Source organism: Ambystoma mexicanum, chromosome 10, assembly GCF_040938575.1.
Source record: "Ambystoma mexicanum isolate Mex_15411 chromosome 10, UKY_AmexF1_1, whole genome shotgun sequence".
NCBI lineage: Eukaryota > Metazoa > Chordata > Amphibia > Caudata > Ambystomatidae > Ambystoma > Ambystoma mexicanum.
Genome location: NC_090932.1, coordinates 1,182,351,730 through 1,182,376,438, shown reverse-complemented (window position 1 = coordinate 1,182,376,438; position 24,709 = coordinate 1,182,351,730).

The window sequence follows — 24,709 nt, the reverse complement described above, 5'->3', positions numbered from 1 at the left end:
GCAGCGCCTCATATTATGTTATCAGTAAGGTGCTACGTTTTTACGGCACCTATGTTTGGACATTTCCATCTGTATTTATCCACATTTTTTGTGCTGCTTATCAGTATTTACCCAAAGTCATTATTTGTCCATTAAAAGAAATATGTTGAAACCAGCATTTTTTCTACCTTTATACGAATGAAATATATGCATTAGTACAAGTACAAAGCTGTGCCCCGGCAGATCAGGCCCGATCTAGTGATAGCGGCACGCCGCTTTATTTCAAATACAGAAATGTCAAATCTGAAAATAAATGGCTGCGCGCAATGTTCACAGAGATCACACTGTAACGAATTCCCCCTACCCACAACCCGGCATTCACTGCTTACCTTTTCTTCTGCTTACTTACCTTCACTCCCGAACGAACCTCAACTCGCCCATCTCCCTGCGACGTACGTTTTCTATCCCTAAAGTCAGTGGTCGAAGTGAGAAGGAGCGGTCGGGAGCGGTGCTCCTATACTTTTTTAAATTACCTTGTACAGCTCCTATACTTTTATTTTAAAAAGAAACCGTTCCGGAATGGTTTTGTTTTAAAATAAAAGTGTAGGAAGATGTCTTGCGGCACCTTTTAAACTTTCTTTTCAAAAAGTGAACACTTGGACCCACAATGTTTCTTCTATAACAAAACGTGTTTTATCTAATGATGTCCATTTTAGTCCAGGGGGTTGATAAACTAAAGGGATCAATCACCGTGTTTCCCCGGAATTTAGAAGGCTATTTTATCTCTCAGGTAGCAGAGTCCGAGTTCTTGAGGTCAGGCCCCTAATTTCAATTAATTGATCCGGGTCTCCCTACTTGCTGCTTAAAGATCACCGCATATAGGCTCCCAATGTGCAAAGCACCCGCTCTAATAGGAGGGCGGGGTCAGAGAGAAGACTTGTGTTCAGTATGAAAGGGGGGGAAAGGCTTTCCCCAGCATGGCCATTGTGTTTGGACATCCCTGGTCAAGGGTAAAAAAAATGGCTGTAGAGGCTTAAAGAAGTATAATTACCATAATTTGACCTCTGTCCCAAATACAATACCCTCAGCAGCCATTTCATTCACATTTGCTTAGAAAATGAAAGCCCACTAGCCTCCTATTTATTTTTAACTGTAGCATAACTGGTTGCCATAAGCATGCAATGCAAGAAATTAATATAATCCCAAACCCTATCATTGCCCACCACCCCTCAGCTCCCTTCCCCTGCACACTCTGCAGTATCCAAGTGTAGCTAGAGGTAACGCCTGATATAAAGCTATGGGCCTCATTACGACCCAGGCGGTAAGGGGTTTACGGCAGCGTAAACAGCGCCGACCCTTATCGCCTGATTCCGAGGTCCCTTAGCGCCATGGAGGATTTAACACCTGCTTTTAGCAGGTGTTAAAATCCATGGCGCTAAGGGACCTTGTTGTTAATTACGCCACCGTAATTTACGGTGGCGTAATTAACGCCTTCCCCACTCCCATTATGCCCTATAGGGCAAAAATGGGAATGGGGAAGGGTAAATGGGGATTGGGGACTTACCGCCCCGCCAACCTCGGAATGGGGCGGTAAGTCCGCCAACCACCATGGCGTAAACGTAGTTTACGCCATGGTGGTAAAGGTACGACCCAGGCGGTAACTTACCGCCTGGGTCGTAATGAGGCCCTATGACATGTTATTTGCTTAGCGCCTGGCTCCAAGACTTTCCTCTCAGCACTAATAACTGTGAACGTCTTATGCTGTCTCAGTCCCATAATTGGTCATCCAATGAACCCCATCTGATATGGCGACGTGGGGTTAGGTAGATCTTGGGCCGTTCTGATGCTGCTCCTCGCACAGCGAGCTCAGCACCGAGAAGTGCATCCTGAGTGGGGTGAAACCTGGATCATCCTGCCTTCACCCACATCCTTGCAACCACTCAGACATGATCTTCTGCGTGCAGGAATGTGCCTGCTATAGATGAGTAAGGGCGGCAGCCATTGTTGCCGTGGAGACTGCCTTGGCGACAATGACTGGCACATCCCACCGGTGCGATGGATTGTAGCTGGTCTTCGCAGAACCATTCCCAAACAATGTCCTAATTCGAAAATGAATATAATGAGTCTGTTCAAGTTATAGGTATTGAGTGAAAGGCCATGTTTTAAGGGTTTAAATCCGAGTTTATTTATAAATGTAACTCTGTAAATGGGGTCCTGATATAGCAGCTTGGATCCAGCTCCTGATTACATTTCTGGAGCCTGCTACATGCTCCTGTATGGAAGTGAGGTCTGATTGTTCATTCTCACCAGGGTGCAAGGCCCATAGTGGTGTTTGCGCTCGCATCTGATGAGGACAGGGGAGAGGCAGTGCTGCAATTGCACGTACACATGGATGTCTGTACAAGCCATTACCCTTGACCAGCGGAGAAGCGATCTTCAGTGTGAATGGTTATTTTGCTACCCCCTTCTCCCTTGTCTTTGGTCTTGCAGTTCTCCTCACACAAGTGAAATTGCTTCTCCACCCAACAAGAGGTCCTGCTAAAGAGCAAACCTACATCAGAAAAAACATTTACAAAGCTGCACCTCTTTGATTTCCAGCAATTCATCAGAATGTAGAACGAGCAAGGCCTCAGTCTAAGAGGGGCCCAGCCTTCGGCAAGGCCATGGCCAGCACCGTAAGGCTCCTTGCAGGCCTCAGGAACTTCCAGGAAGTCCAGTTCAAGACACTGATGTCAGAGGAGCCACAGATCAAAGCCCATTATTTAACATGACACACGGCACCCTATCTACTCGAGACAGACACCGTTACGGGCATCCCTATTCACTAAGCCATTGTTTACATATGACGTCAGCACGCATTTGTGCATGCTGAACATCATACATAAACGGCCATTATGAATAGTAGAGCCCTCGTGGCTCTCACTCGGATTACTACAACTGGCGGCTCTACTACAACCTCGAAGCTCTGGAACTCCCTTCCTGTCCCCATCAGAACTGAGCCTTCTTTTCAAACCTTCAAGAATAACACCAAATCTTGGCTCTTCACGCAGAATACATGATGCACCACATATATGGTCTGGCCTTAAAACTCCAGGGTCGCTCTGCTTTCTTGTATATTTTGTATATTTACCTGCTTATTTTTATTGATTATGTCTGTATATTTTGTATATTTACCTGCTTATTTTTTATTGATTATGTCTGTATATTATTGTATTCATGATTCCTCTATGAGACATCTGTTCCCCTGTATCCTCTTGTAAACTGAGGGAGCTTGAATTTCTTACCATTGACCCTTACTGTAATGTACTGTAACTGTGTATGCAAGAGTATGCGCCCAGATGCCCACGGGCCTGGCTGCGCTTTACAAATAAACTAAATACAAATACAAATACAAATACTTAACACTTTGTGAAGCAGCTAGTATCTATCCAAGAGTAGAGAATATGCTCTACTTTTCTCAATTCGCCCTTTTACCTATTTTTTACCCGTCCTGTACTAGATAGAGATTCTTAATTGCCTTTTCCTTATTTTTCAGTAATCTACTCGTCCTTCGCTACCCATGAGGTAAGACGATCACTAAGGTCTTGTGACATCCATCTAATTACATGTAACCTGCTATCAATTCAATATGCATAGACATTTCCTCGACATTTCCTTACTAGGGATATCCTGCTGGTCTCTTTTAGATTTTTTTCCAACACTGCACATGTGTTAGCCAAGACTTTACTTCAGAGGTATGTTCTCCTTTTCCCTTTGTGGCATATCATACATTACCTGACACCTGGCATATCATACATTACCTGACACCTGGAATATCATACATTACCTGACACCTGGCATATCATACATTACCTGACACCTGGCATATCATACATTATTTTCGCCGCTCTCATATGTCCTTCATATTGATACATTTGTTTATAGATTTCTTTTTATAGAATTGAAGACATTATTCAGACTATGGACATATACCTATGAGAATACATCAATTTTCAGATGCACACAGTGACACACATCTATTTAATTGAATTGAACGCTACTAGCTGTACCTGAATGCTCCATCGTTATGCAACAGTAATATACTCACCCAAAAATGTTTGGCTTACTTTGTAGATTAAAGTTGAAGCTTGAAAACATGAACTCTTGAATAATTCTCTTCTGATGAAGGGATTGTCTGTCTTGAAGTACGGCGAGCTCCATTTTTCTTAGATACTGGGTGATTATAATTTATATTGTTTCCTACTGTTGGAACATCTTTTTTACATAATGTGAAAGATAAACATTACAAAGTTGATAAAAATGTATTTTTAAAAAAATGTATTTTATGAATGTGAATATATTATCAATCTACAAACTTTAAAAACTACTATCCTCAATCTTAATAAAATCTGGCTGACTATATTGGGTCTCATTACGAGTTTGGAGGTAGCCATGCCGTTTTTAGCAGCATGGCTACCCCCAAACTCGTGTCCGGGTCCCGCAAAAGGGGATTTACGGGGCCATTCTGACCTTGGAGGGCCCAGTAATTCCCTTGCGCGGGACTGGGACCCGGTACGTCCCCATTCCCATTTGAGCCCCCATACGGCTCAACGGGAATGGGGAGGATGCTAACAACGGGCCCGTTAATGACGGGCCCGTTGTTAGCATCCTGTACTGCTAAAGGGGCCCCCGCCCTGCACGTCTGGTCTGGCCAGGCATCCAGAGCGGGACCCACTGCAGAACTCGTAATGTGGCGGCCCGGAATGAACGGTGCCGGTCCCTTACCAGCACCGTTCATTCCGTGGCCGCCACAGTTGTAATGAGGCCCATTGTCTATATATAAGGTCTGCAGGGGACAGGACTCTGCAGCAATTATGGACACTTTCTTTTTCCGTGAGACTGGCGATTTTTGGTGCCAGAGTCGCATTCTCTCCTCTGCACGTGTGAATCTTTTATGAATTATCTTTAAATTCATTCCAGCGGGTAAGGTATACTTATCATTAAAACAGGTGTACTTTCTTGTAATTACCCCATTGACATCTGTATGTTGTCAGTGATACTGCACTCCTCCAATCGCAAAGTGATTTCTTATCGGTACCGCTGCATGTCATCAGTGGTATTGCACCACTCGAATAAAAAAGTTGTGAGGACATCTGTAAATCTATGTTCATTGGAGAGGTGCAGTACCACTGACACATGTTTTCTCCTGCTCACTGTCTGTTTCTATTTCTGTTTCATGTTTATTTTATTTTAATTTTTGGAGAGGAGCAGTACCACTGTTATCTCAATGTAATTTCTTATGAGGACATCTGTATGTTGTCAATGTTATTGCACATCTCTAATAAAATAAGTTGTGAGAACGTATGCCATTGTAGTTCATTCGATAGGTGCAGTACCACTGACAACATGCAGGTGTCCATGTAAGAAATTACTTTGAAATAAAATTACAATATAGGATGACTACAACCAAAGATTTCAATTATACATACAACAAGCAGATGTCACTCACCACTTGCACTGTTCCTCATCCCTCTGGTGCGTTTCCTCCTCCATCCCTTGTGCTGTCCCTCCTCCCGCACAATGTCCCTCCTCCATCCTGTGCACTGTACAACCTACCTCACTTGTGCTGTCTCTCCTCCCCACTCCTTTCCCTATCTCCCCTTCCGCCTTGCACAGTCACTCCTTTCCCCTTGTGCTGTTGCTCCTTCCCCTTACACTCCTTCCTCCTTGTGCTATTTCCCCTTTCCCTTCTTTTACTGTCACTCCTTACCTCCTTGTGCTGTTTCTCCTCCCCCATTGTGCTGTCACACCTCCTTTGCCCTGTCACTCCTCCCCCTTGCTCTGGCACTGTCCCCCATTGCGCTGTCACTCCTTCCCCCTAGCCCTGTCGCTCCATTTCCCTTGCCCCGTAGCTCCTTCCCCCTTGCACGGATGCTCTTGTCCGTTGTCGCTCCTCCTCCTTGCTCTGTCACTCTTTCTTCATCTAGCGCTGTCACTCTGCCCACCTTCATGCTGTTGATCAGTCCCTCCCTTGTGCTTTTGCTCCCGCGCCCTTTTCACTGTCACTCCTTTCCCCCATGTGTGCTGTCACTCCTCCCTTCATATGTTGTACATGGCTCCTGTGTAAAGTTCCTGACATACCTTTATTCTATTGTTTTGTTTTTAATTCTTCCTTATGTGGACATTTAGTTTGTATTTCTCCCCCCACAGGGCTTCTGTCACCCTTCATTCCCTCCCATGCTGCCATTTCTTCTTCTCTGTGTTCTCATTCCTCATTCCTTCCCTCCATGATAAATCAAAAATGCAGTAAACATTTAAAAACGCCAAAACGATTGGCTTTGCCAATGCTTGTTTTTAGGGTGGACGGGGGCATGGAACGGAATTTCTGTTTCTGCCATCCTCATCTTTTGTACCAAACAAATGTGACAGCATTTACACCAGCATGACATGTTTATGCTGGCGTAAATGCTCTGCATTCCAATGGAATACACCTGCTTTTTACACGGCAAGAAGCCGGCAGATTCCATAGGGGTCTATTGTTAATGCTGCTTGCAATGAGTAAATGGCAGGTGGGGTTTACTCATTTTGAATTGTAAAGTACAAAAGGAAGGTGTAAATGCAATTTCGCCTGCTAATCACACCTCCCTTTCGCACACAGGAACTGTCTGCGCCTGAGGGCAAACCTAACAGGTCCCTTCAAGGGCGTTCACATTGCAATTAGCATCAATGCCACAAAATGAAGAGCTATATGTCACAATATCATTGTTTTGCTTATGTTTTAATGTAATGAATGCAAGTATATCCTGAGACAACTCCATCTGTGTCCAACTCACAATACATTCATTTTACATTGGATGGAGGCCATTTACATCATGTTGCCTCTCTCCTGAGCACGGAGGAAGCATGTCTCACTATTATGTTCAGTTTTTCATTGCTCTCTTAGTTTTGCATATTTTTTTCACTTATTTTTGTAATTGTTTTTTTCTTTTCTGCGAGCTTGAGGGAGCAGAGTGCCGTCCTTGCGGTCTGCAGTGATTATACCTAGAAAAAAAAACGTATGCATTAATAACGAAGAAATACCAAAAAAGAAATATAAGGGGCTTGGGGGTAATGGATTAAAAAGTGTGGGGTGTGGTTCGGGCTGGTATTAAAAGCGTGGGGAAATGTGGGGTTTTAGGGTGCGGGCCCCCTATAAAAAAATATTGTTTGTATTCAGTATTATTTCATTTTTTTTATTAGTTTAAATCCCATGTAACCGTGCTTTCTGATTGTCCTGCAATGTTACAGATAGGATTGCGGGCCCTGGACCTCAGATGGTTTGGGAGAGGGCCTGGTTCGCCTTCTGGAGATAGACCTCAAGGAGGTAATTGCACTGGGGGGATGAGGGGGGTTTAGCTCAGGGGAAACGCGCTCGTCTTGGAAGCAAGATGATACGGAGCAACACAGGTTCCATACCTGGGCCTGTGCTTAGAACCCTCTGGGCAATACATCCCAGGAACCCCCTTTCTACAGAGAATGGAGCCTGGAAGTTGGGTGATCTGGTTCCCAAATGAATGGGCTGCACCAGAGATACTCAAGCCAAGTGTTGGCCAGGCTGACCATCAGCTGTGATGCAGGGCTGCGTGCCTGTGCTTTTGGCTAACACCCAGACCACAGAACTGAAATGAGTGGGGGCACACACAATGTTAAACTTAACCAAGGTGAGTGAGGCCTCTTGATGAGCTTTGCAGATTAGAAGAGAGGACCCAGAAAGAAGTGTTGGCAGCATCACAGACCAGGCACAATCTAACACTTTTTTCTTGGCGAGGTCTTTGCTAATGGGTCTCGCTCCACCACACTTTCAATCCACCACAACAAAATCAGCAGAGAGATCCAGCGCATCAGGTTCAAGTGACCACAAATGATCTTCCCATGTTACATGGCTCCACAGACAGTGATCCCACACCGACACTCTCCTCACCTATTGGCTGACAGGGTGCCCTGCGTACCCCTCTAGCCCATCATGTGCCCATTCCAGGCCCCTCCTCGCTCTCATTTTTTTGCCACTCTGTGCCATCACAGTCCATCTTCCCTTACTGCCCCTTGCCCAAACCAATCTCTCCTTGGAACAAAGGTGTCTGTTAGAGAAATGTCCTTTCACAGGGGACTCGTCTGTGACCCGCGTCGTTTATCCAACCCGGGTTCCCTTTCTGCAACACCCTTCAGTTACTGTGTCTTCACCCTGCCAGCCACATGAACTCTGAGGCTCCCATAGCAGCAGGGCTCAAGTCGAGGGTACACACGGGTGGACGGAGTGCCCCCACTTTTTTCAGGAGTCCCAACAGTTTTTTCAGAGACCATCTTGATACTCTCATTTCTGGTGACACCACATTCAATTGGTATGTTAATGAGTCCCCCCACTTTTTGTTTTGGACTTGACCCCTGTATAGAAGATCACTGGAGAGTGAAAAGAACGTATGCAGTATCTCGCCTGTGGTCACATGGCCTGCTCCCTATCCAGAAACACAAGCATTCCATTGTTATCAGCGTAAGTGTCAGGCCATTGGCCCAGACATTTGACAATGTTGAGCAAAGGGTGAGCAACCTTTTTGGGTGGGTATTCCTTAATTTGGATATCTGCGCCTTTGTTCTTTTCTTCAAATTGTTCTTTTCTTCAAATAAGAGTGCCCTCTGTGATCTCACAGAGGGCACTCTTATTTGAAGAAAAGAACAATTCAATCCATTTACATTGAAAAATTGAGGAAACGGCTACTTGTCTTTTTTCTCAAAGGAATATGGGTGCATGGGTAATCTATTAAAGTAACCATCTGGAATCAATTGTCAATGTTGCATTCATTCCTTCTGTAAGTCTACACTCAGATTGCACCATGTGCAGGGGGGGGGGCGTCTGAGGGTGTTGCTGTAGCGGAATACCTACGGATTTCCGCTGTACCTCAGTTTATACAGGAAGAGGTTATGATCCTGTTTTTTAAAAGGAGTGTACGATGCTGATTCAGTGATGGTCAGGTATGGGCAGATAACCGTTTTTTTTTTAAAGTGCAAAGAGGCTGAAAGGCCAAGCTGGGCCGTTAAAGCAGGAACTCAGGGGAGGGGAGAGGTGAAGGTGACAACCCAACCAAGTCAGTGGTGTAAGGCAGGGTCACATGCCTCTAAAACCCATGGAGGAGCGTTGTGGCAATCAGGTACACGCATGTACATAGGCATGGAATTTACGAAGCGGAAACCTAGCTAGGGAGCAACAGAGTGCTGTACATGGGGGGCTTCAGCCATGGGGAACAGGCAGGGAGCTGAGGTAGCACAGATAGCCAGGTTGGGTATGGGGAGGAGAGGAGGCAGGGGGCTCTGAAGGGGGTGAAGCAGCATTGGGCAGATCAGCGATTGGCAACATGTTCTTTGAAGATTGACTCTTCATGTTCTTCCTGAAGTGCAGGATGGAGAAGGAGGCCTGATCTGGGTTGGTAACGTGTACCAAAGACAGGGTGTGTAGCAAGAAAATACCTATTTCCAGGTTATTTCCCTCTTGCGGCTCTCTTTCCAGTCTTGTGATGTAATAGCTTCTGGTGGTGTGTTATCCACCGGAGATGGCCAGGTAGAGTGGCGTGGTGTTTGTGACTGCAATGTGCTTTATTCGGGTGGCTGTCTTGAGCACGATGCACTCTTGAAGGGGTAGCCAGTGCAGCGCCTTGAGGATGGGAGCTGCAGCGTGCTGAACAGCTTTCAGAGGGGCGTCATCTGCGAGTACGCCATTGCCCAGGCCCACGTGGGAGAGGACCGAGCCTTGGGCAACTGTCCTGAAACTCAGGGGGTGGATGAACGGCTTAACTTTGTGAAGGAGTGTGAGCTGGAGTGCTTTTCCCCTGATTTTCAAGAAAGGATTTTTTGCAGATATGTTAGAAGCCAAGAGATTGCACCTTTTATCGCTGCTGTGTCCATTGTTTGGCGCTGAATATATTTTCTGTGTGTGCATGAGGCATAACTTGCATGCCACAAGAGTACGAGCGGAGGGTATCCCATGCGGGCTACCTGGCCTCCTACAGTAGCCACACAAATAATTGTATGCTGAAACAATTGGAAGCGCATAGAAAGGGACAGCCAATTCACAAACACACTTTGTCAACACTGATGTGCACGAGGTCACTGGGAGTGTGCAGGCTGATGGCTTTGTTTCACATCATTTGTGAATGCGTGCACCCTTCAGGCTTGGACTGGCCTATAGGGCAATAGGCCCATGGCCACCAAAATAATAAAATGCTGGTGCGGGACATTTTCTTTGGTCAAAGTGGGCCACTTTTTTGGCCAATGTGGGCCAGTTTGATGAGTTACTTCACTCTGCGGCTAGTAGTTTTGACCAGTGTTGCTGAATAAATATTCTTTAAAATGCACAATTTGCATCACATTTTATCAACAAACTCCCCCTTGGGTACTACTAAAACAGTCTCTCACAAAAGGAATGAATTGCCATTTGCAACTTGGGCCACTTTTTCATTGGTGCCCAAGACAATATTATGGCCCAGCCCGACCCTGGCACCCTTGCATATTCAGGCCTCCTCATGAGCTCAACCATGAACACTTGAAATAACTCTTATATGTATAATCACCTGGTGATCCTATTGTTAACATGGGATAATGTCCCGTCACCGTACATTATAAGGCTATTGCAAGTCACCAAGGAGTTTTGCCACCAACTAGAGGAACGAGGACGAAACAGGAGCTCCTTTAAAAGATCACCGAACTCCAAGTGGACTTGCAACATCCGTTGTGTATATGGTAGGTGGTATTGTATTCCTTATAATATGAGCCCACACACTGTCATTCCTTTTAATACCTCCTCTCTTGCTTAATATAATATGAGATCTTCTGTTTGCTGATCCAAATAATCAATATAGAATCTGGATTTTAAAAAGCAAAAATGCAGCTCCTAATATGTTGCAACATTTTTTTCAAGCAGTTTTCCAAAAAACTCTTGGCTATGGCGGTTTGGTCTAACTTGGCGACATGTTCTTGCTGGTTTTATCCTTATATTAGAAAGTAGCTGTGTTGTGTGCAGACGGTCGCGTCTCACCTGGTATTAGGGTTTTGCCAAGAAAAAAAACCCAAAAAAAGGAATGTAGGTAAGGTTAGGTAACCCGGAAGGAGACTGCGCCCAATATTCAAAGTTGAAATATATTTATTGTTATACAAAGTGCCCTTTTATGATGACACGTGTTTCGGTCTACCATAAGACCTTTTTCAAATCTCGAGATTTTTGCGGTACGCGATCAGACGCGGAGACTTAGTCAAGGGATCTAACCCAACTCAATATGGAACAAACTTGCCAAAACTATACAGGGGCATTAGAGGACTTCGAAGGATAATAGCCCTGATTTGAAAAAGGTCTTATGGTAGACCGAAACACGTGTCATCATAAAAGGGCACTTTGTATAACAATAAATATATTTCAACTTTGAATATTGGGCGCAGTCTCCTTCCGGGTTACCTAACCTTACCTACATTTTTTTCAAGCAGTTTAATTAAAATGTATTGAAAATAAATGATAATTCTATGCTTTAAAATAAGTAATAAGATCCAGATTCTTGCTCACGTGAGTTAAACTCCAGCACTGCACAAAATGAACATTCCTCAATAAACAGTTCCTTGTCAATTACGGGCTGCAATGTGTCACTGAACACTACTCTGAAAGCCAGGAATCGGAAACGCTTTTCACGGCTTTCATTGACTGCTGCAGTGACAGTTGGAATTCTGCTCTCAGCTGGCCCAAGCAGCAGGCCTTGTGACCCACAACTGAGGTGTAATATCAGATAGAAGATCAGTTGTGATGTCACAACTAGGCTGCAAGAAGAAAAAAATATTTCCAGGCTTTTACACAGATATTGCAGGATGCCATGTATAGCAATAAACATGACAATTTGAGTTCTTTGTGGTAGATTCCACCCACTTCCAAGTTCAATATGAGATGTGGTTATCACCCGATTCAATCGAACTCTGTTGGCATGGGAAGGATGAACGGCTGAGTCAGCCCTGCCATGGGAGTTAAACTTGTGAATTGAAGGCTGGCCCCACGTGAAAGACGAGCACGTAACTTGAGAGCTATCCACCTGCAATGTGGTTTTTCTTCTTCAATTGTTGCTTCTGTTTTTTTAAAAGGAACACATGAAAACATCAAACAAGCCGGTCCATACACAAGTGGTACAAAATGTATGAAACTGGAAAGGGCACTAGGTGTGCTAGAAACCAAAGGAAATGGGTTGGCTGGAGTGATCCATCTGAGAGATGGTACTGGAGTTTCATTGGCAGGGGTGTTGCATGTTTGCATGATTGCATGCAAGGCCTGTTGCATGTTTGCATGCATCTGATAAAAGGGAACTCTCGGCTTCGGCAAATTAACATTGGCCTCATTACAAATGTGCCGGTCCTGTAACAACGGTGCCAGTAAGCCTACCGGCACTGTTGTTACCGGACTGGCACACTACGAGTCTGTGGGTGGGTGCCATCGCTCCTGCCAGGTGAGACTTGGCGGGCGGGACAGCACCCGCTCGCAGACTTTCCAGGAAGCACTGGCACCGTTATTAATGTTGCCGGTGCTTCCCTCATCCCCATTCCCATTGAGTCGTATGGGACTCAAATGGGAATGGGAATTTACATTTTTTCAGTGCCTGACTTCCAGGAACACCAGGGTCGTAATCCCCCGGTGTTTCACTGGAGCCAAGCGCCGGAAAAATGCACAAGTTGGGCAGCAGCCTGCCGATTTTACCAGCAAAGCTACCGCCAGACTCGTAATGAGGCCCATTGTCCTTAAAACAACTGCTCTCCTTTTGCAGTCTGCAATAGGAGCTACATGTGAAGTACCTAAACAATGACCAGACAGACGCATAACTAATGGGACATCAAAAACATGTCACCACTTGGTTTACATTTATTCAGTGGTTTTTCAACCATTTTAATTCCTTTGCAACTGTGCAAAGACGCCAGATGTTGAAGGCATTTTCATTGTTGTGACATATTTGGGCACATTATGAGTTCCCCGTTCCGGAAAGAATGCCGGCAATTCCGGCAATCCCATCCATGGATTCCTATGGGACTCCATGGATCGGAAACTTTCTGGACTCTCTGCCGCCCATAGTTATCCCAGTAATACCGGGATATCGGGCAGCATGAACAGTGAGGCAGTTTGCAGAATACCAGCAAAACTGTAATGAGGCCATTGTCTTTCCAAGAAAAATGGACTGCTAATAACGGGTTACAGACTTGGAAGGAGTGAGGGGAAGCTATCTTAGCTCCTTGTTAAATGTGTTAATTTTGAAGTCCTTTGGCAACGTGAGATGTACTATTGTGATGTTTGTTTTTATACTTCCCTGATGTTTACATATCACTAAAGTTTTGTACCTAAAAAAAGAAAAAGGTTACACTTATTAATTATAACCGCTTGGGAGCACTGTTGCTCTAATTATTTCGCACTAGAATAGGACGACGAAAAGTGCATTTAAAAGAATTAGAGGAACCGCCTACAAAAAGGGATGATATGAAAAGTGCCTATGGTATCTCCCGACTGCAGTAAAATAATGACCATTAAAGAAGGGAAAGTATTGGGCAGCAGTTAAATCCACTCTAGTGGCTACTGCGGACGGAAAAATCAGTGCTGGCAATAAACGCGTTAACGCCGGAACAAACTCGGGTAATGATGGAGGAGTGGATTGGGCTGCACGTGCCCTAGGACTGCCCATGAGTCCATGACACGTTCTAAATGATTGCCTTGGTGGCATGCATTTAGTAGCTGGATACATCGGCGCATATGTTTGCTGCCGACTGTGTTTTGGAACTTTTGTGTAGTTTAGCGCTGGTGGTAATACTGTCGTCTGTATTGCAAAACCGCCGAGATTACAACCTCCAGGAGCGGTAATCTGGTAGGTTAGTAATTTACCACCTCTGATATTTCTAACATAATAATAACCTTAGTACAGGGTACAGGGTAGTTTCGGATAAGGGGGTGCACATTGATAAGGTTCTATGTGATATTTCCACATATACTGAAGACCGGAAACTAAACAGACCGATTTATTTCACCCGATTTTGTGCGGCCATCAATATGCAGAAATATGACACTTCCATGGCCTCCCAACCTCCGTTCCCCCCTCCCCGCACCACCCTGAATCCGATCCCCTTCTGACACCACCCCCTCCCGAGCTACGCGAACCCTCATTTCCTGCCCTCGCCCTTCCCTGCCCAAAGCCATCCTCCTGTACCCACCCCCAGCATGGACATACTAAGATCACACCGACATGCACACACTCACATTCGCCTGCTCCACGGCCCCTCCCTTATCCACCACAAACATTACTCGCACACAGAGACACACAAAGACACACATACAGACACACACAGACACAACCCAGAAATACTTACACGAGATGCCTCCATCTTCCCTCTCCAGTCCCTCCGTGCACTCGTGTGCGGCAGGGTCCGACAGTTCTATTTAGAATTAACTGCCGGAACGGTCTCCAGCGGTCTTTCTAAATCAAGCTTTATTAAATTTGGTTAAGTGAAAAATACTTTTTCACCTAACAATCATTGATAAAGTAAAGAGCTGGGAGAGCTATACATGCTGACACAAGGGAAAACTAGATGCAAACACATTGGCAATGTTAACAGTTCAGGCTTGTGTGCAGGCACGGGTAAGGCTTTTGTGCAGGCACGGGTAAGGCTTTTGTGCAGGCACGGGTAAGGCTTTTGTGCAGGCACCATCGTAGTGGTATTAAATGGCCATGGATGGTAGCAGCTTCAAAATGGTGCGAGTTCCAGTGCTTGGCAAAAGCTTAAAAAGTATGCACAAGTGAAAAGTGTTGGCTTTGCCAATGCTTGTTTTTAACAGGGCGTCGCTGAAGGACACACTTAGTGCTTTTAAATCAAGTGTCCGAGGCAGACCTGGTTAAGGCATGCTTATTACTCTAGTAGCAGGTTTTACAGCTCCAATTACATCTTTAACTCTCCAAAGACTGCTTTGAAAAAGAACTGGCAGGCCCTTCAAGCACAACGTTTGATGGTAAGGCTTGAAAAAGCTAGCTCAAAGAGATCCCGTGATGATGTGTTTTGGGCGGGGAGGGGCAGGGAGTGGGTGGGAATGGCCATAGGGATTATCATGGCCATGGGCAGTCAATGGGTGGGCAAATAACCATACAACACCTACAAGTGTGTGTCCCTCCTCATATGCCATTTCTCCCTAGCTGTACTCTAATGCAATATGTTCGGTTTATAGATGGCGCTTTAGTGCCACCTAATGGCCAAAACCTAAGAAACAGGAAACAGGCCTTCTCAGATGAGATAAAAGCAAATCTGGTGACCAATTGGGAACTTCAAGTAATGAGCCATGGGCAGACTACAGGGGCCTGGAGATCCTTGTTAATACATATTATTAGCAATTGAGTAACGGAGTGTGTTTTTTCCTTCAACACAAAGCTGGCATTGACTTTGTAATGGTGAAATGCTCAATTGAGCTGCTGGGAGTAAAACATAGGACCGGGGTGGTATGCGTGCAACCCACTGAGCTGTTTGACCTGCTCTTCTGAGGTCCATTTCATATTCCTATGTCTCCCAAGAGCTGGGCCTTTTCTGTGTTCACACTGTCATCATAGTCATCTGATATATATATGAGCGACAGCTTGGTTTTTTGCCACTGATGTGTAGCCTCTTGCCATTCTACTGGTACTCATTTTCTAAAATGAAATTCGGAGTCCAGCTGGCCACCCAATCTATGGCCCGTAGTTAGACATAGATGTATACAGCAGGTGCACTGACCCACTGAGCTGCCATTAGAAAGAAAAATAATGTATGCGCCAGTATCCTTCAGTACATGATGATTGTGTGCGGGCACCCCTTTTACCAATTACACGGTTCACTATCAGACACAAAGCTTCTTCATGACCCGTGTCAAGCATGAGCAGCTCGTCCAGTTCCGTTTTTTTTCGCCTTGGCTTTCTGGGGATATAGCCCTGCACTTAGAATCAGAAATACAGAAACTTCATATCACAGAGTGCACTGTATAGTATCAAGACTGGGTGAACTGCGTCCAGAAGGCATCAGATTTTGATGGCAATATTAGAGAGACACGTGCGCTTGTAGCACATCAGAGAAGGTACATTACGGTTTACATTATGGTTTACAGAAGACAGTGAATCTACATGCCTGCAGGTTATGTACAGACATGGCCATGTGCATAACATGTGCATGTGGCAAAACAGAGTGCATGTGCAATCAGCTAGTCGATTCCAAAAGCACAGTGAGTCATCTTGAAAAAAATGAACTGCTGGCGGGGAGAGCAGAGAGGACTCACCGCCTTGTGACATACCTCTTGCCGCCGCCCCTAGTTCTGACGATCAGTAAAAGCTGCCGCCTGCAGCCTGCTCTGCTGGGCACTCGCCTCGGGAACTGAGGCTGCTCTGTCCACGGTTGCTTCTCACCGACAAACCCTCCCTACCCCCGCACGTCTGAGCTACTGCTGTCCCTCCCTGCCAGTGTGACTGAACCCCCTGCAAGCGGCGGCTCCCTCCTCCTGTAGACTAATTCAACTGCCCGTTCATGACTCTTGGGCCACCGGACATCTGCTTTCCCCTTCACGTCCACGAGCCATTGTTGTAGCTCACAACCGCTTGTGCTCCCAGGGAGGATGAAAATAGCTCATTTTGTTTTTGGCAGGGGGGAGCCCATCGAAATGCATGTGCATGGAAATGGCTAGTCGGGTGAGTGAAAAGATGACACCCGCCAAAAGCGTGCGAGTTGAGAAGTGTGCATTGCAGACATGTGCATTGCATATTCACCGGAACCTTTTCTAGGAAAACTTTAATAATAAAATGAGCAGATACGGGACTGACTATTCTCGATCCTAGCCTTTGAAGGAGGAGGGGTGGCTCTTGAGGCCCCTATAACTATCACCCCATTATGTATGAGGACCAGGCAGCCTGGGCCCTGCCACACCCATGAGAATGTAGTGGCTAAGCACCACCACTCAATGCCTGGCCCAAGACACTGTGTAAGGATCGGACGGGGGGGCGGGGTGGGGTCTGCAGCAGGTTCCCCAAACGCAAACAGGAACGCCTCACTCCACCCGCCTGGAGCCATTGCCATTGGAGGAGACTGCGATGTCAGTCACTGGTCTGGGTGGCCTTGAGGGAGTCACAGTGCTATAGACAGCAGAAGCAGGTGGGTGGCAGTGCACATGTGCATAGCACATGCATGCCCGTGAACTTCACACTCATGCCCGGCCACTTCTTATTGGTGATGAGCAGGCCAACCCTTCCCTTCAGCCGTGTGGACCACTCTGCTTAGACTGATAACACTTGATAACCGCTCCACGTGTTTTTTCCCCTTCCCATAGTCTCAAGTCTCTGAGCGAGAGATACAGACGCAGCAGTAGAATAGTAACTGGTGCCAGCCTGCTCCTCATCCTTGGGAGCGTCACCCCTTCCACAGCGGGTTGGGTGGACCCACATGAGTAACCCACAGCTGTATTGGTGGTAAGTAATACCCCAAAGGTTCCCTCCAGCGGGGATCCACCAACGATTTCCACGGATACACTTTCACGTGCGCTCAATCCCCGGGCAGACCTTTTCTGGCTCTTTTGGAAAGGCTTTTCTCACCTGCAAGTGGACAGAATTAATAAAGATAATGGGTTCCTTGCAGTACTCCATCATCATGTCATCCAGCAGATGGACGTTAACAGGCATGTGTTAGTGGTGATGATGGGTGAAAAGGCGTTCAGTGACCCATGAACACCGTGTGTGGGCTTCATCCAGTCTTTCTATTTACAATACCTCACATGCTAACGCACACCAATGGTAGAGCATCTGCACATTGGAGACTGGTGTCTCTGCATAACTTAGCCAGTTCATTTTCGATAGTGGCATTCTGCCTTTTCACTGCCCCTCCTAGTTATGATATGATATGATATGATATGGCATTTATAACGCGCCTATACACAAGTGTTTCAAGGCGCGACGAGGCAGGGAGGGGGGACAAAGGGAAGACAGACAACGATCTTACTAGGCCAGGTGTCATTCAGATTGCGCAAGTGCATGGGAAGAGGGGAAAGGAAAGTGCAAGGGGAAAGGGAGAGGGGAAGATTGAATATTTTTATGGGTTAGTATAGCTTCTGTTCTATTTGTAATGCTGTGCAGAGTTGGTTGATGACTTGCTCCATGAAAGTGGTGCCTCTGTCACTATTTATACCCGGAGGCACTCCAGACGGGTGCACAAAGTACCTTTTCAAGAACTTAACCACTGCCTGGTATTAGCCTTGCGCCATGGGTGTGCTTGAACCCCACCTGAGAAAGTGTCCACTCTTCCTTAAATACAATGAATGCCATTATACTTCTGGAGTTGCATAACATTGAATAAAGTCCATCTGGATGTTCACAAATGGACCCCAGTGATGAGGGTACATTACTGGGGTCATTTGTACAAGCTTTTCCAGATTGTTCTACTGGCAGAGGACACACTGCTTTCAGTATGCCTATGCTATTGCGAACATCTGGTGTGTACCTATCCTGATTTATTTATTTATTTTGACATTTGTATAGCGCCGAGCCCAGGTGCTGATTGAGGGTGTAAACCATTCCTCTTTTCCTACACAGGTAAATCCATTGTAATGTGAGACAAGTAGGACAACAGTGCAGCAAGGTACCTGCTTTGACACAATACAGGCACAATCCTACTGTAGACCAAGAGCTTTTCTCTGGCTCTGGCCCTGCATCTTGTATAATACATAACTCTTCTAATCTGGAAAATGGTGGAGTCTTTGCCTGAGCCTGACTCATTATTCTTTACACAAATCCAGCCTAAGAGCTGGAAATGGCGGTTCTAGGTTAAAAGTTCGAAAACAAAAGGCTCAAATGCCTTTTTTTCGACAGTAAAATGACCGAAAAAAAGGGTCGAATTTTTTTCATTTTTTTATATATGCTAAACTTAAAAATATATATAAATAAATAAATAAATAAAAAATTCGATCCTTTTTTTCGGTCATTTTACTTTCGATCAAAAGGTCATTCGACCCTTTGCATTTGAACATTCGACCGGACACTGGAAATGGCAGCCTACTTAGCAGCAGCGCCCACTAAAGTGTTTCCATTTGAAGTTTCATAATGAAGGGGTTCATGGGCTGCACGTTTGACAGATGAAATGTGTTCCTCTTGTATAAGAGAGTGTAGCAGAGTGGCAACATGAACACTGTTCTTGATTGGGGTACCTCATGACATACGTAAGCACCTTTACTAACATAACTGACCAAACTCGTGGGCTACCTCAAAGACGCATTGTGAATCAGTGAAGATACTAACAACTTGTTGATCTGCTAATATGCATGCTCAGCTCAGAGCTACCAACTCTGCAACCTAGATGGAAAACACATTGGGTAACCGGGCACTCTCTATGATGGCCTCAGCAGAACAGGCCACATACCTTACAATCAATAGTCCTCTGTCATTACAGAAGCAGGACAAAAACAAAATAGTTAGAATGAGTTAAGTAACTCCAGACCAAATGGCCCTTTCTGGATTGTGTAGGTTCTTCAGCAATAGCTACACAATCGTAGGGCTCAACCTCAGTTTGGCTAAGTATGAAATATGCAGGATTCAGAACAGCAGAGCATGTCAGTTGAAGGTGAGACAAGTTCAATAATTTCATCTCATATTTTGTTAAGTGAGAAAGTGAATTGTGTTTTCGTTCTTAACTATAAAGCTGTTATGGCTTGTAGTAGCACAACCTGGAGTGCAGAACACAGAAGAATACATTCACAATGTTGGACCACTAGTGCGACTGGGGCAGCAAACCTGGTAGTTTGAAGGGGGAACCTGCTTCTACTGGTTCAAGGCATGTGGCAATGTATGAACATGGACAGTATTTCTCACCATGTTTCTGTGTGAGAGCTGCTGGTGAAAATCCATTCCTTTCAGGATAGTACTAGATTAACTTTTTTCTGTAATCTGTCAACCCTAAAGCATTGGCAAGTGCACACTTTCTGCGTTGAAAGTGTGCTCAGCTTCTGCTGACCATGTTAGAGGTTCTGCTATGTTTAGTTTCATTAATTCTTCTAGTGATTTGACCAATGTTGTATAAGCTAGTATCCATTGGTGACAGTATCCTGCCATCCCTAGAAACGTGTTGATCTGTGCTAGTGTGGTGGATTTGGGTACCTTTAATATGGCTTTGCTATGTTTGTTAACAGTTGGTATCCTGCTATGATGTTGTGTCCTAAGTAGTGTATTCTTTCTTGATATAAATGTAGCTTTTGTTTGAATGCTTTTTGGCCCATGTGAGCTATTGCGGTTAACAATACAGACTTTCATGGGAGTGGAATATCACATAAATCCTCCTTTGATAGCTGGGAAAACAGGGTGGGACACATTGTGTACCATATGAGAAAGCTAGCACAGAGGTACTGTAACCCACAGTGCAAAACCCCATAACGATACCGGTTATCTGGGTGTATAGGAATAGACAAGAATTCCACACATAGATCAACAACAGTAAAGCAGGTGAAATCCACAGCAATGTTCTTGCAGGATTTGGGACTGCTGGGAATGGCAGAAACACCACTGTATTTATTGTATGTAGGCCCTGTACAAATCATACCTGTCTTTGACTGGCTTTTAAAAGGGAGTATAGGATTGTCACAAGAACTAACCATAGGGACAATTATTCCTTGATTTAGCAGCAACTGTATCATGGAGCAAACCTTCCTCTGCCTCAGGGTGTAACTGATATTGGGGTTTCCTAGTTAGATGCTTGAAGGGATTTGCATTATGAATATACCTTACTTTGTTGTGATGTGAGGACCAAATATATTTACCGACCTGGGGCAATAGTTAATTGAGTTTCAGGGTAAAATGCACATTTTTAGAGTCTGGGGGCAGAGCCTACTGCAGTGTTGCAAATAAGATTTCAGATTTCCATCAGTGATATTAATGAATACACCATCAAGGATGCAATATATGGTGCAATTCAGTTTACATAGTAGATCCCGCCTCAACAAATTCACCATAGCAGAGGGACTCAATAATACACGGGGTTCATATCTGTAATTAGACTAAGTGTGGCTTGTACAGTTGTAATGGAGGACCCGAATGAAATATATATTGAATCAACAGCTGAATGAAGTGGAGGCCCCCCACTTAAACCTAAGCAGAGAAAGTCGTACAGACTAATATGATGTTGTAATTATATGAAATTGGTATTCATAATGTTAGTATATACAAGTATTCAAAAAAGCATCATATTTATAAGGTAGAAACATGTCATTACCATGATGTAGTAGGGTGGCAAGGCACATAATGGACAATAACATTTTCTGTACATAGACAGAAAATCGCCTGGGCTAAATGCCTTTAATGAAAATGCATGTACTGAAAATGTGGCTAAAATGAGCAGAAGTGTAGAATGAGATAATTTTAAAGTTGAAACATTCAAGGGTGGTAAGCTGTCAGAAACTTGATGAATGGGCAGCACGTAGACTTTTAATTAGGCTGTGTCTGGAAACCTTATCTGAAGAATCCAGCTGCACAAATTATAAATTGAACAGAGCACCGAAGAAGAGTCAGGAATGCCTGCTAGAGCGTATTTCATTCTGAAGGGTTAGACCAATTAAAAATAATTGCCCAATGAGCTAATGGTTAACAATGAAGTTTTCTAAAACTGTGCAGGAAAAGGTGGGGGCAGATTGCTCCCTCACATTTTGCTATAAAATGAGCTCTGTGGGATGCTAGGGAGGTGGTTCAGTGAGGGAACTTGACTACCATGGTTAGGTGGGCACTGTGTCAGCAGTGGCATGAAATAAACGCTTTTGAACTTAACAGTCTCTGAGCTGATCCATTGAGTTGCCCTTATTGAATTGTGTTGGAGTATGTGAATCCTGCACCCCAACCTCCTCAAGGTGCAGCTATCTTGTTTTACAGGTACTAGAGGGTGTGCTCTGACCTATGGCCCCGTCAGAGGACTCTGCACCCTCCTGTACACAGTGTTAGTGACAGGACTAGTTACAGTAGTAGTAGAGATACCAACAATATTAATAGTAGTAGATGTAATATGAACATTTAGAAAGCTTCTGCATGACATAGCTGATTTACTAGCCTTTGAATCCACTAGCCAGGAAACGGACCGTCCTTCAATTACACATTGTACATAGGAACGATTTTGATCAACATCTCAGGCTGTCCCAATACTGGTCCTCATTCAGAACACTGAACACTGTATTGTTTGACATAAAAGTTCTGAACCACTCCCCTACCTCTCCCTCTTCCTCGCCCAATCTATTTTTTTAGGGGTAGACCTCAAGATTGCCACTTAATAGGCCTTCTCATGCACATAGCAAATCTCTGTATAAACCAGGGTCAGTCACTGTCCAACAGCTTTATGGAATAGGTCTCTACCTAAACTGAGAAGGCATTATTGCTTGCATAAGTGGTTCATAACAGCCCTTGAGCATTACACAAGTACTGTTACATAGACTCAAGATCTTTGTGAAATCACTGTCATGTCCCCCTTTTGTTTGTAAGTCTTTCACTATCTTCTAAGGTACTCTGGTGTCCACGGGGCATGAACAATAACTACATGATTTTCTTCAACAGAATTCCCTGTTAGCTGTCCCAGACAGGCTTGAATTCCTAGTATCTCTGTCCTCTGTGTTGTTTCTCATTGTGTGACTGTTATATTCTAATGCTTTTGTTGATAGTAATGTTTAGGTTAGAATGTGGAACGTGGAAGGATGGGTGAGTGTTCTTTGATGAGACGATTGAAGGAGCAGTAGGGTCTTGGAGGTGTCATTTTCCTGGGGCCTTGCATGATATGTACCTTTATAATTTGTAAATAAAGAAGCCATTCAAACCTTCACCTGCTGCGAGACTACTTCAGATGGCGACGATGATGGGATTGCGTGCCGTACTTTCCCGATGATTGTTCGTTCTTCAGTGGCCCCACAAAGCATATGGGCGTCTTTGTTGGTGCGACACAGCGCTACACCGGTAAGGCTTCCTGAACAGCTGCGTATTGCGAATTTCTTTTGGCAATACCGCACAATGCGTGTACCCACCATCTCCATTGGGTTGTTTGTTCTTGCACACAACACGGCACACTGCTACTGATGTGATGAATGCCCATGATGCTCCAACGCAATTGAGGAAAGGACCTTTGTACCTGCCTTGCATGCTGCCATCTGGGTCCAGGCAGCTCTTTGAGACAATTAGTTGAGTGCCACCTTGATTAAGTAGCGCTACATAAACAGGGCCACATTTTTTCTTTTCCCTTCCTTTTATTGCTTTGCAACAATGTTTTCCACTAACCTTAAGAACAGTCTCCCTTGGGAGTGCAACATAGTTTAACCTTATTCTAGGACTGGCACAATTTAAGGAACCAGCACCATAAGTTGCTGCTGTGACTAGATATAACGTTTATACAAGGAAACAGGAGACTGATGAAACTGTGGATGAATATGTAAGTGCTCTTAAAAAACTGTCCGTAACCTGCAATTTTCTTAGGGGTGTAACCAAGGATGATTTGATACGCAATAAAATAATAATCCATACTAATAGCAATGTTGTCCAAGAAAGGTTACGGATGTGCAGAGATCCTTCTTTGGACAAGGCAATTGCCATTGCTAAAGAATTTAGCACACAATGACATGTGGGTCATTACGAGTGTGGCAGTCCGTTATTAAGGGTGCCGGTAGCAACGTACCAGCACCCATTCCGGGCCACCACACTACAAGCCTGCGGGCGGGGGCCATTTTGTCCTGGCTGATCTGACCTGCCGGGAGCAACAGCACCCACCCGCAGAGTATTCACGTAGCACTGGCACCGTTAGCGATAGTGGTGATGATTCCATCTCCCCACTTCCATGGAGTCCTATGGGGCTCTATGGGAATGGGGATTAACATTAACATTGGTGCCTGACCTCCTGATCCACCAGGACTTGTAATGTCCCGGTGGCACCGGGAAGTCAGGTGCTGGTAAAGTGTTTCGAGTCTGGCGGCAACCCGCCAGAATCACCGGCAGGGTTACCGCCAGACTCATAATGAGGCCCAGTGAAGGAAAGGGATAAAGATTTGGCTGCCAAATTGATTAAGGTCAATTTCGTAAAGCCTAAAGAACCAGTGAAAGAAGTGGTACCAAACAGGGGCAAGGATTGGAAGAGCAGAGATCCGTCAAGACCTACCACATCGCAAAACCTCAGAGAGGAGTATGGAAAGAAGACATTGGGAGGGAAGTGTTTTTGCTTTGGGAAAAGGGGGAATTCTGCTAATTCACAATGCTGTCCTGCTTTTAATAAGAAGTGCACAAATTGTGGGCTCAATGGGCATTTTAGTATCGTTTGTAAGAATAGGGAACAAAATAAGAAGGTGAAATGTGTACATGATGGTCATGACAAAGAGCTGGAAGAACAGGAGGTTGTGGTAGTGACTATGGTGAAGGGGTGCAGAAAGGGTGCCCCTAAAAGTGTATTTTGCATTGATGGTATTAACTCTGAGCTCACGGTGAATTTAGGATCACCATATAATATAATCACAAAGGATAAATGGCAGGAGTTGTGCAAAAAAGGGGTTTGACCCTAGATTGAAACCAAATGGATATTAAGAATCCTGGAGCTTTTGAGGGCTCAGTAATTAAAATGTTAGGGTACAGGATTGCATTACTTGAATGGAAAGACAGGTTGGCTGAAGCTAAGGTCTGTGAAGCACAGAAAGGTGTGAATGTGTTAGGTTGGGAGGAACAGGCTA